Genomic DNA, 14,587 nt, shown 5'->3' with positions numbered 1-14,587 from the left:
CACAGAAGTTAAAATTTCGTGCATATCATGTTCGTAGTGTACAGGAACTGAATCCGCTATCATTTATTGACAACAGTGGACTTGCAGAAATGGAGCGTGCTTTCTGTACTGATGAGGCGTTGTTTCAATTTAGCAGAGGCGTGAACACAGTAGTTTCGTCCATCTAAAATCCATGTGCCTTTCTTGATAACATATTGCACTGTCAGAAAATTTGAGTGTATCGTACTGTTTCGTATTTTAGAATAGTGGGGCCCTATTTCCCTTGAAACTACTGTGGACATAGCTGTGCCACAAAACATTACTGCACAGTTTATTTCGCTTCTTGGGGCAGATGAACGATACTGTTGGTCGCAGTAGAGCATTGCTACATGTTACACTTCTAGTGGATCAATTCCTTCAATAAGAGAATTTTTTGGCGGTCGAAATATTATGAAGGATTAACAGCCCTCTTTCTTCCGATTTAACGTCTCCGGACCTGTCCCTGTCTGATTACGCCGGAGGAATGGTCTGTAAAAGCAGACTGCACACACTGGCAGAACTAGAGATTAACATAAGCCGGCCGGTGTGGCCGAGCGGTTAAAGGCGCTACAGTCTGGAACCGCACGACCGCTACGGTCGCAGGTTCGAATCCTGCCTCGGGCATGGATGTGTGTGATGTCCTTAGGTTAGTTAGGTTTAAGTTGTTCTAAGTTCTAGGGGACTTATGACCACAGCAGTTGAGTCCCATAGTGCTCAGAGCCATTTGAACCATTTGATTAACATAGCACCGAGGATTAAGAACATCGGCGTCAGTGAGCTTTACATAGTGATCTTAAATATGGTACGAGGGTTGTCCAGGAAGTAAGTTCCCATAGGTTTCGAAATGGAAACCACTGGGAAAATCCTGTAACGCTTTGGGCAGTGTCTCTAGCATGCCCGTCGATCGTGTCGCGTCGCTCTTTTCAGTTTTGAGTTAACCGTGAGCACGTGAAGATGCACAGGGAATAGTGTCTCCCGCCAAGTATGACGGCCTGGTTAGATATTTCGCCTGTGCCATGCAGCCCACATAACACAACTGTCGAGCAGTTCCTTCTTGATGCCAATTCTCGGCCGCACACTGCAGGGGCAATGAAGACGCTCCTGCAGCGTTTCCAGTGAGATGTGTTTCATCACCCACAATACAGTTCGTAACTGGTATCCCCCTGAGTCTCATCTCTGCTCACAAGAACCGCTGCCTATGAAGACAAAATTTTTCCACAGACATAGAGCTGCAGACCAGTGCAGATAACTGGCCGAAAGCACAGGCGGCTGCTTTTTATTACGAGGATATTGGACAGTTGATACAACACTACGACAAAACTCGAAGTTGGAGCGGCGACTATGTAGAGAAGTAGGTGGAAGATGTACCCAACTGTTGCAAATAAAATGTTTCTGGTTTTCACTGTAGTTTCGATTTCCCTACCGATCGGAACTTACTTTCTGGACAACCATCGTACAGAGAACTCAATCACACATTATTCGTGGGAGTAATCGTTTACTTTACCCATACCTATTATAAAATGCTGGCGTGTGTTTCTGTGTACTGGACCGATTTCAACAAAGCTTGGTTCACATATAACTTACCGTCAGGCAACAATAGCTGTCGGTGTAAGAATCACCTACCTAACAAAGAGATGTGGGTGGGGATTGAGGTGAGAAAGAAAAGTGGCCTACAACCTGTGAAATCTGATTCAATTCTTCCAGTATTTGAGATCGAGTGCACTTAACGACTTGCAACAAATTTTACACGTAATTTAAAGCGCTAACGAAACGTTTCTCCGCTGACAAACCCTACAAAATCATGAAAAGGAAATTTTTTATCATTTACAACTTTTCCGCTGTTAATGCAGTAGAAGTACTGCATGGGGCGTGACATTAAAATTTATACTTATTCAATGCTAATTATATTCTCTACACATTTTACAGACAGTATGTACTTACAACATTAAATGTAAGTGCAAAATCATATCATTCTACGACATATAGTTCATGAAATATAAAGTTATAAACAATGAGACGCGTGAAAAACTGCACATTACACAGGGAATTAAATTTATTAATTCTTTGCTGCTAACTCAATTCGAAATAAATTTTGCAGAGTGTACCCACATATGCCACTGAAAGTACCTACAGTAATATTTTACAGCACGACATATAGTACAGAAGATAATAATGTCCTCAAAATTAAGCACACAGCGTGATATGGGTGTGAACGCACACTTATAAATAAATACCTGAACAACGCCATGTTCCTCCATTATACAGGGTGGTCCATCGATAGTGGCCGGGCCAAATATCTCACGAAATAAGCATAAAACGAAACTCGTCTGCCTTGAAGGGGAAACCAGATGGCGCTATGTTTGGCCCGCTAGATGGCGCTGCCATAGGTCAAACGGATATCAACTGCTATTTTTATTAAATAGGAGCCCCCATTTTTATTACAAATTCATGTAGTACGTAAAGAAATATGAATGTTTTAGTTGGACCACTTTTTTCGCTTTGTGATAGATGGCGCTGTAATAGTCACAAACGTGTAAGTACGTGGTATCACGGAACATTCCGCCTGTGCGGACGGTATTTGTTTCGTGGTACATTACCCGTGTTAAAATGGACCGTTTGCGTAAAAGGTCGATATCGCGTTGATGTGTGGCTATTGTGATCAAAATGCCCAACGGGCGTGTGCTATGTATGCTGCTCGATATCCTGGACGACATCATCCAAGTGTCCGGATCGTTCGCCGGATAGTTAGAATATTTAAGGAAACAGGTAGTGTTCAGTCACATGTGAAACATCAACGACGACCTGCAACATAGCGCCATCTGGTTTCCTCATGACGCTTATTTCAGGACATATTTGGCCCAATTAGGTGTTTTAGATGCTGTCGCACATCAGTAGCAGACAAATTGCGCGAGAATCGGGAATCTCAAATACGTCGGTGTTGAAAATGCTACATCAACATCGATTGCCCCCTTACCATATTTCTATGCACCAGGAATTGCATGGCGACGACTTTGAACGTCGTGTACAGTTCTGCCACTGGGCACGAGAGAAATTACGGGACGATGACTGTTTTTTTGCACGCGTTCTATTTAGAGACGAAGCGTCATTCACCAACAGCGGTAACGTAAACCGGCATAATATGTAGGATTGGGCTACGGAAAATCCACGATTGCTGCGACAAGTGGAACATCAACGACCTTGGCTGGTTAATGTATGGTGCGGCATTATGGGAGGAAGAATAATTGGTCCCCATTTCATCGATCGCAATCAAAATAGTGCAATGTATGCTGATTTCCTGCGTAATGTTCTACCGATGTTACTGCAGGATGTTTCTTCGCTGCATGACACAATGACGATGTACTACCAACATGATGGATGTCCGGCACATAGCTTGCGTGCGGTTGAAGCGGTGTTCAATAGCATATTTCATGACAGGTGGATTGGTCGTCGAAGCACCACATCATGGCCCGCACGTTCATCGGATCTCACGTCCCCGGATTTCTTTCTGTGGGGAAAGTTGAAGGGTATTTGCTATCGTGATCCACCGACAACACCTGACAACATGCGTCAGCGCCTTTTCAATGCATGTGCGAACATTACGGAAGGCGAACTACTCGCTGTTGAGAGGAATGTCGTTACACATATTGCCAAATGCATTAAGGTTGAGGGACATCATTTTGAGCATTTATTGCATTAATGTGGTATTTACAGGTAATCACGCTGTAACAGCATGCGTTCTCAAAAATGATAAGTTCACAAAGGTACATGTATCACATTGGAACAACCGAAATAAATTGTTCAAACGTACCTACGTTCTGTATTTTAATTTAAAAAAAACCTACCTGTTACCAACTGTTCGTCTAAAATTGTGAGCCATATGTTTGTGACTATTAGAGTGCCACCTATCACAAAGCGAATAAAGGGGTCCAACTAAAACATTCATACTTCTTTACGTACTACACGAATATCTAATAAAAATGGGGGTTCTTACTTAAAAAAAAACGCAGTTGATATCCGTTTGACCTATGGCAGCGCTATGTAGCGGGCCAACCATAGCGCCATCTCGTTTCCCCCTTCAAGCTAGACAAGTTTATTTCTGTGTAGTTTTTTCGTTTGGCGCTTCTTTCGTAAGATGTTTGGCCCGGTCACAATCAATGGACCACCTTGTATACCGGCGGAACTACCTGACGTAACATTTAGTGTCATTTTCGCATTTCATAGGTGTGTCTGGTCATTTTTGATACGGCAGATAATATAGACAAGAATGCGAGTTCATTTCTAGTTTGTAAAGAATACATCGAAGTCGGCGATATCATTTATCTTTCCATGTACGAGAGCAGTCAAGGAGTTACATATTACGTATAAAAATGAAGCAAACAACTATCCCTTAGCGATTGGATCCAAACGATTTTCTTTGTGAAAGATTTGAAGCTTAATGCCCGAACATAAATTTCATAAAGCAGTACGACGTAATCCTATGAAAAAAGAGTTAAAATTAGACTCTTTCTTACCACTCTTGCACAAAACATTTATGACGTACTTACATAGTTGCGTAACGTAAATGACTAGTAATATGACTGATATTGTTGATAATTTATGTAAATATCATGGCTTCTATAGATACTTTCCCTATGCATCCGGTGGTAAATACTATGAGTTCCATCGATGATCTTCGTATGTATGCGATTATTTTACACGCTGTTTTGTGATATGATGATGACTAAAATGCAAATATCAAACAGATTAGAAAATTTTACTGCCCATTTCCATTAGAAAGATGCTTCGAGGCTGTGGACCCACGTACAACCACGCGATCAATGCATCAACGTACAAATAGTACCCCTGTATCTGTGTGCCATCATTGTAATAGAAGTATTTTAAATAATGACAGTTTAAGACCACATGTAAACTGTTAAAATTTGAAATTCATTAATTACGTGACAGATTTCGATCACGATACGATCATCTTCAGACGATTAGCACTCTATGAAAAGAGTAATACAATGTTTTTTGGGACAAAACTTGACTATTAACTTATTTAAGTAATGTGTCTAAATTAAAAACACTTCTATATCAACCCGTCACAGCGGTTGGCGACCGTGTGGCAATGAACAGCTATTCGTGTAGCGCCAATAAAGACTGCTCCAGCATAATGTCATTTACAAAACATGATTTAAATGGCTCTAAGCACAATGGGACTCAACATCTGAGTTCATCAGTCCCCTAGAACTTAGAACTACTTAAACATAACCAACCTAAGGACATCACACACATCCATGCCCGAGGCAGGATTCAAACATGCGATCGTAGCAGCAGCGCGTTCCGGACTGAAGCGCCTAGAACCGCTCGGCCACAGAAGCTGGCATGTCATTAACAGCCAATAATTAAAGAGCATGACATAATACCGTAATAAGATTGCAATAAAGTGTAATTACCATAGGAGTAATAGCCAAACACGTAAATAAGTGACAATATGAATTATGTGTGACATTAGAATCATTTTATTTTTCTTAAAGAAAACATTCTTTCTAATTTTGATCGCCGTTTTCCCAGGAACAGTGTTCCATAAGATACATCACTGTATTATTGTTATTACCTCTCAGTCACCCTCGACACACCCATTAGTGTTCTAATTGCTGAAATCCTTTGTTAATAAAAATTTTTCATTGATTTTTAGCCTCAGTGACTCCTCCAACTTAACTCCGACTGGTTATCGAATACCACCACGGCAACGCTACCCATGAGGGTATAGGCCTTAAATTTCATTCGTAAATAGTAAGTTTGAAACCATATTTGAATATCAATTGAATGACGTTCTGTAAACTGACTTGTTCCACGTCATTACGATGTGCCGTATAAACTGACTGTTGGAACACGTAACTAACAAACAAACTAGTTAATGTTAGTAGCATCCTTAAAATTACTGTACAAAGGTACTGCTACTGAAGTCAGTCCTTCAGTTAGTGTTCCATTGTTCCATTTATTATTCCCTCTCCAGCAGGCCTAGTCTTTTCCCTTTCTGAAAAATGTGGAGTTACTGTATGAAATTTACAGAAATTGAATAGCATGTATTTTGGATGTGGGTAGCTATTTCGTGCTACTAACGTTATGGGAAGCATTTTTAGCAAGCAGAATGGAGTGGAATTTGAGACTGCCCCAAGGATCTCACTGGAAAATAGAGCATATTTTGGCTCACGGGACATGCTGTGCAATAGAGCAGACTACTCCGTAGTGTAATCCTCCAGATAGCTAAAAATGCGTCTGAAACATTTACAGTAAAGAAAACAGTTAAACAAAAACTGTCTTCAAAAGAAGGTATTAAGGAAAATATTTGGCCCCAAGAGGGACCCTCATTCACAGGAGTGGAGAATATTGAAAAGCAGAAGTGCTCCAAGCCGTTAACGGCCGAATGGTGAAGAGAAGTTTGACGTAAGGGGAGAACATAATTAGGACGAATGATGAAAGGCTACTGCGTTTACCATTCCCAGTATTCGTGAAGGCCCCTGTCAATAGTTATACGGATGCAATGCGTTTGAGAATAGGTGAATGGCGTCATTGAAGAACAAGGAGAACACGAATATTGTGTGAATGTTTGAGGTCTTAAACATATCACTACACTTAAGTGATATTTGTGGACGAACATTCCAGAGGTGAAATAGGTAATAATTTCTACTCACATTGGACTGCAACTACAGCGTGTCAAACAGTAATCTTTTAAATACTACATTTATTTTATTCTCTAATCCCACACAACTTGATTACAGTATACAGGGTGGTCCATTGGTCGTGACCGGGCCAAATATTTCATGAAATAAGCGTCAAACGAAAAAACTACAATGAACGAGACTTGTCTAGCTTGAAGGGGGAAACCAGATGGCGCTATGTTGCAGGCCGTGGTTGACGTTTCACATGCGGCTGAACACTTACTGTTTCCTTAAATAACATAAATAGCCGGCGAACGGTCCGGACACTTGGATGATGTCGTCCAGGATACCGAGCAGCATACATAGCACACGCCCGATGGCGATTTTGATCACAGTAGAAATACGTCAACACGATATCGACCTTTTCCGCAGTTGGTAAACGGTCCATTTTAACACGGGTAATGTATTACGAAGCAAATACCGTCCGCACTGGCGGAATGTTACGTGATACCACGTACTTATACGTTTGTGACTATTACAGCGCCATCTATCACAAAGCGAAAAAAGTGGTCCAACTAAAACATTCATATTTCTTTACGTACTACACGAATATGTATAAAAATTGGGGTTACTATTAAAAAAAAACGCATTTGATATCCGTTTGACCTATGGCAGCGCTATGTAGCGGGCCAACCATAGCGCCATCTGGTTTCCCCCTTCAAGCTAGACAAGTTTCTTTCTTTGTAGTTTTTTCGTTTGGCGCTTCTTTCATAAGATGTTTGGCCCGGTCACTATCAATGGACCACCCTGTATAGGGTGGCGAAGAGTATTGTGTTGTCAGTAGAGAAGTAGTAATAGCAGAATGGGTGCTTATTTCGTGAGATGTTTGGCCCGGTCACTATCAATGGACCACGCTGTATACGGAGGCGGAGAGTATTGTGTTGTCAGTAGAGAAGTTGTAATAGCAGAATGGGTCGATGGGCAGAGCTCGTGACTTCGAACATGGACTGGACATAGAATGCCACCGAAGGAACAATTCCGTCAGGCATACTTCAGCCCCTCTAATTCTGTTCAAGTCGACTGTTGGTGATGTGAGTGTGAAGTGGAAAGGTGAAGGAAGCACAACAGTGGAGCCAACGCCAGGCAGACGTCATTATTAATTGACAGCTACCGTGGAGTACTGCGGATGGTGGTTCTAAGAAATCACATGAAATCAGCAGGTTAACTAGTGCACAATATGCCCTGGGAGTTAAAAAGTCTGTGGTACAATGGTATCATAAGCCACATATTTCTATTGTCAGTGGTTGCTGTGATGTGAAGTGTGACGCCGCTGGACAGTAGATGAGTGGAAACGAGTGATGTGGAGTGATGAATCACGCTATACTCTATGGCAATCCCAGTGAAGGGATTGTGTTTGGCGAATGCCCGCCATATTCAGCGTCATAGTATGGGGTTGTTTCTCGTGGTTAGTACGTGGTTCCCTTAGTACTCTTAAGAAAACACTAAATACGGAAAGATATGAAAACGTTTCACAGCATAGTGTACCGTGTACAGTAGGGGAATAGTCGAGGGAGATGGTAGTTTCTATCAGCATGTCAGTCGACTCTGTCATTAAGTACCACCTGTGAGGCACTGATTTGTAGGTAGTAAGATCCTCACCTTTGCGATGAGCTAGAAACTTGGATTTCGCACCAGATTCTAGCTTCAGACATCACTACGTTCTTTGCTTTCAGCTTCACCCGACTGACAATTTGCGCAGATGAGTTCAATCCCTCGTATAGGCGAAGGGTGAACACACTCCGTATTAATGTCAACTAATAGCTGACGAGACACTTTTGATAATGTATGCAGGCAACAATTTCAAGAACGTGCAATTCGACATTTTACCGAGAAACCGGGCTCGATGTTTCATAAAGCAGCCGGTGCAAATCAGGTCCTGCTGATGTAGAACGCGCCACCACCCCCTTCTGTGTTTCACGAAGGCAAGCACGCACACACATACACACGCACACGCACACGCACACACACACACACACACACACACACACACACATACACGCACGCACGCACGTGCACAGACAACACACACACACACACACACACACACACACACACACACACACACAGCTCCCTTTCAGAATTTACAGCACCGTTGCTGCTGCCTGCTGCTTTATTTATGAACACACGTAGCGCTTTGTTTAATTAAATATCTCTGCCAGCGTTCGGATATATTTTTTCCTCTTTTTTAGCGAGAAGCTTAATGGCGCATAGTGGGACATTTATAGGCACCACGCCGTAGAGCGTGCGAAGCATTCTTTTTTCCCCTTTTTTATGAACGTTTCTCTGCGTATAACTTCACCTGACGTGAGCTCCACAGGGACAGAACTGAAATGAAATGAAAGCGCGGACGCAGTCGCCCCTAGCTCAGACAACTGCATACCGCATCGAGTCATGGGAAGTCTCGCTCCGTTTTGTACGATATACTGTCGCCATTTGGGAGAGATCGCTAACCAATACAGGAATAAAAGGTCTCATCTTGAACTCTTGCCCGTGATCTTTGTTATCATCGTCAACTGACATCCACTCCTAAATAAACGCCGCTGAACTGCGTGCACTATCAAATCAGCCACAGGCTGTAGGGTTAAAGCTTAACCCACTTCAAACCCAAGCGGTACTGGCTTGTAATTGTAGGCCCGTTATCCACAAATATCGGGAATTCCTGCCATCCTTAATCCTAAATGTGCCAGCAGCTGTGGCCGAGTGGTACTAGGCGCTTCAGTCCGGAACCACGCGGCTGCTAAGGTTGCAAGTTCGAATCCTGCCTCCGGCGTGGATGTGTGTGATGTCCTTAGTTTAGTTACGTTTACGTGCAGGGTTATTACAAATGATTGAAGCGATTTCACAGCTCTACAATAACTTTATTATTTGAGATATTTTCACAATGCTTTGCACACACATACAAAAACTCAAAAAGTATTTTTAGGCATTCACAAATGTTCGATATGTGCCCCTTTAGTGATTCGGCAGACATCAAGCCGATAATCAAGTTCCTCCCACACTCGGCGCAGCATGTCCCCATCAATGAGTTCGAAAGCATCGTTGATGCGAGCTCGCAGTTCTGGCACGTTTCTTGGTAGAGGAGGTTTAAACACTGAATCTTTCACATAACCCCACAGAAAGAAATCGCATGGGGTTAAGTCGGGAGAGCGTGGAGGTCATGACATGAATTGCTGATCATGATCTCCACTACGACCGATCCATCGGTTTTCCAATCTCCTGTTTAAGAAATGCCGAACATCATGATGGAAGTGCGGTGGAGCACCATCCTGTTGAAAGATGAAGTCGGCGCTGTCGGTCTCCAGTTCTGGCATGAGCCAATTTTCCGCGGGCTACGCGTGAAACTTGCCCGCACGCGTTCAACCGTTTCTTCGCTCACTGCAGGCCGACCCGTTGATTTCCCCTTACAGAGGCATCCAGAAGCTTTAAACTGCGCATACCATCGCCGAATGGAGTTAGCAGTTGGTGGATCTTTGTTGAACTTCCTCCTGAAGTGTCGTTGCACTGTTATGACTGAGTGATGTGAGTGCATTTCAAGCACGACATACGCTTTCTCGGCTCCTGTCGCCATTTTGTCTCACTGCGCTCTCGAGCGCTCTGACGGCAGAAACCTGAAGTGCGGCTTCAGCCGAACAAAACTTTATGAGTTTTTCTACGTATCTGTAGTGTGTCGTGACCATATGTCAATGAATGGAGCTACAGTGAATTTATGAAATCGCTTCAATCATTTGTAATAGCCCTGTAGTTCTAAGTCTAGGGAACTGATGACCTCAGATGTTATGTCCCATAGTGCTTAGAGCCATTTGAACTATTTGAACCCTAAATGGGACAAATACCAGCTACTCGCCTTCAGTAAAGAGTCTAGGAATAATAACAGATGAAAATCCGAATTGCAGTGAGCATTTTATTGTAGTGCGCGCGAAGGCGTCGGCATCTCTCCATGCCCTACAAAAATATAGATAGCTATTCCCTCTTGATTTGAAAAAGAAACTTGTACACACACTTGCACTTCCAGTTACTGATTACGTAGATGTTATCCTGCAAGGCCTTTCTCAGGAAAGCTTACGACGCCTGGAACTGGTTACGAATACCTGTGTTCGTTATATCTGTGACTTCGGGCTCACTGATGATATTTCACTGTCACATGTACAGCTATTCTGGACGGTCGAAACAAGCGTAAGGATGTCTGTATCTTCTGTATTCCTTGCCGTCTTATCAACGGACACTGTCCCTTATATCTCTCTTGACTAACACCCGTTTCATCACAGCAGAATCCTTTCTGCCCAACTCCATCAATCCGCCAATTTCTCTGAGTTTTTCTCACTAGCAGGAACCCGACTCTGGAATAGCGTCGCACGTTATATTACAGAATTGAATAACATCTCCAGCTTCAGATGACAGTTAGTGACATATCTACTAAATCAACGATAAGGGTTACCATTGTCCATGTGCGTACTCATTCTCCCTGTACATCCTTCTTTTCCATCAGATTTTCCTCTTTTCCCAATATTCTTAGATGGTGCAGTCTCCTTAAATTTCTTTTCCCCAGAACTTGATGTATCAGAAAACATCAATTCGCACGGCTATAAATTGTTTTCATATCTGCCATTATCATTATTGATATTACTGGCAGTTTTATTATTATTATTATTGTTGTTGTTGTTGTTATTACTAGTATCGCTATTAGTGGCAGCAGCTGCAGAAATACAACTACTGCTAGCAATAACAATTTGTTCATAGTCATTATTATTTAGTCACTTTGTCACTTCAGATACTCATATCGTTTTTATACTGTATATCATAGTGATATTTCTTAAGAAACTATGATGCAGGAAAGATACTGTTTGTGTGAAACCCTGGTCCAATGTAAGAGAGGGTGTTGTTGTTGTTGTGGTCTTCAGTCCTGAGACTGGTTTGATGCAACTCTCCATGCTACTGTATCCTGTGCAAGCTTCTTCATCTCCCAGTACCTACTGCAACCTACATCCTTCTGAATCTGCTTAGTGTATTCATCTCTTGGTCTCCCCCTACGATTTTTACCCTCCACGCTGCCCTCCAATACTAAATTGGTGATCCCTTGATGCCTCAGAACATGTCCTACCAAACGATCCCTTCTTCTGGTCAAGTTGTGCCACAAACCCCTCTTCTCCCCAATCCTATTCAGTACCTCCTCATTAGTTATGCGATCTACCCATCTAATCTTCAGCATTCTTCTGTAGCACCACATTTCGAAAGCTTCTATTCTCTTCTTGTCCAAACTATTTATCGTCCATGTTTCACTTCCATACATGGCTACACTCCATACAAATACTTTCAGAAATGACTTCCTGACACTTAAATGTATACTCGATGTTAACAAATTTCTCTTCTTCAGAAACGCTTTCCTTGCCATTGCCAGTCTACATTTTATATCCTCTCTACTTCGACCATCATCAGTTATTTTGCTCCCCGAATAGCAAAACTCCTTTACTACTTTAAGTGTCTCATTTCATAATCTAATACCCTCAACATCACGCGACTTAATTCGACTACATTCCATTATCCTCGTTTTGCTTTTGTTGATGTTCATCTTATATCCTCCCTTCAAGACACCATCCATTCCGTTCAACTGCTCTTCCAAGTCCTTTGCTGTCTCTGACAGAATTACAATGTCATCGGCGAACCTCAAAGTTTTTATTTTTTCTCCATGGATTTTAATACCTACTCCGAAATTTTCTTTTGTTTCCTTTACTGCTTGCTCAATATACAGATTGAATAACATCGGGGAGAGACTACAACCCTGTCTTACTCCCTTCCCAACCACTGCTTCCCTTTCATGTCCCTCGACTTTCATAACTGCCGTCTGCTTTCTGTACAAATTGTAAATAGCCTTTCGCTCCCTGTATTTTACCCCTGCCACCTTTAGAATTTGAAAGAGAGTATTCCAGTCAACATTGTCAAAAGCTTTCTCTATGTCTACAAATGCTAGAAACGTAAGTTTGCCTTTCCTTAATCTTTCTTCTAAGATAAGTCGTAAGGTCAGTATTGCCTCATGTGTTCCAGTATTTCTACGGAATCCAAACTGATCTTCCCCGAGGTCGGCTTCTGCTAGTTTTTCCATTCGTCTGTAAATAATTCGTGTTAGTATTTTGCAGCTGTGGCTTATTAAGCTGATTGTTCGGTAATTCTCACATCTGTCAACACCTGCTTTCTTTGGGATTGGAATTATTATATTCTTCTTGAAGTCTGAGGGTATATCGCCTGTTTCATACATCTTGCTCACCAGATGGTAGAGTTTTGTCAGGACTGGCTCTCCCAAGGCCGTCAGTAGTTCCAATGGAATGTTGTCTACTCCGGGGGCCTTGTTTCGACTCAGGTCTTTCAGTGCTCTGTCAAACTCTTCACGCAGTATCGTATCTCCCATTTCATCTTCATCTACATCCTCTTCCATTTCCATAATATTGTCCTCAAGAACATCGCCCTTGTATAGACCCTCTATATACTCCTTCCTCCATTCTGCTTTCCCTTCTTTGCTTAGAACTGGGTTTCCATCTGAGCTCTTGATGTTCATACAAGTGGTTCTCTTATCTCTAAAGGTCTCTTTAATTTTCCTGTAGGCAGTATCTATCTTACCCCTAGTGAGATAAGCCTCTACATCCTTACATTTGTCCTCTATCCATCCCTGCTTAGCCATTTTGCACTTCCTGTCGATTTCATTTTTGAGACGTTTGTATTCCTTTTTGCCTGCTTCATTTACTGCATTTTTATATTTCCTCCTTTCATCAATTAAATTCAATATTTCTTCTGTTACCCAAGGATTTCTACTAGCCCTCGTCTTTTTACCTACTTGATCCTCTGCTGCCTTCACTACTTCATCCCTCAAAGCTACCCACTGCTCTTCTACTGTATTTCTTTCCCCCATTCCTGTCAATTGTTCCCTTATGCTCTCCCTGAAACACTGTACAACCTCTGGTTCTTTCAGTTTATCCAGGTCCCATCTCCTTAAATTCCCACCTTTTTACAGTTTCTTCAGTTTTAATGTACAGGTCATAACCAATAGATTGTGGTCAGAGTCCACATCTGCCCCTGGAAATGTCTTACAATTTAAAACCTGGTTCCTAAATCTCTGTCTTACCATTATATAATCTATCTGATGGCCATAATGAGACCACGTTAAATAAATAAGTAATTATATAGATAAAATGTACACACTGCAACAAAAAAGAGAAACCTCCACAAACTGAGGAGGGTCGGGTTTCTTTGATGTTATTTCCGTAATTACGAATTCGAGTCAACTGACAAAGGACTTGGCAATGTGAACCCACTTTTCAACCTGTCCGACATCGACGCATGTACTAATTCGGTTGAAAAGACTGTCGTAAGAGCTGTTGTATGCCCTATTGAGGCAAACTTGTCCACAACTGTTGCAAGTGGTCCTTGGTATCCTGGGTACTGTTACTGGATGTAATTGTCCTCCGAACTGGCCACACATATATCCTATCGTTGATAAATATGACGATTTTTGATGGCCACTGGAGTACCGCAACGTCACACTGAGAGTTCGCAGACATATGTACCTCGTGTGGACGAGCACTCTCATGCTGAAAAATTGTCAGTCACTACCAGCTATGACCTGTAGTCGTACCCGATAGTCCCCACCTAATGACGCCAGTAGTACCACAACTGTGACTGTCCAAAATACTAGAACAATGGAACCTCTCATCTGGTCGCTGCCATACTCGCCGACGGTGGACATCTCGGGTAGTGCAGGAAAACGGTTTATCACTGAACACAGTGTGACGCCATTCACGGCAAGCCCTGCTTCCCAGTCACAGCAGTATTGCATCTACCTCAGTGTATGTCAATTACACTATGACATAATTTTTCGT

The sequence above is a fragment of the Schistocerca cancellata genome, chromosome 5 (assembly GCF_023864275.1).
Source record: "Schistocerca cancellata isolate TAMUIC-IGC-003103 chromosome 5, iqSchCanc2.1, whole genome shotgun sequence".
NCBI lineage: Eukaryota > Metazoa > Arthropoda > Insecta > Orthoptera > Acrididae > Schistocerca > Schistocerca cancellata.
This window is presented reverse-complemented; position numbering follows the sequence as displayed.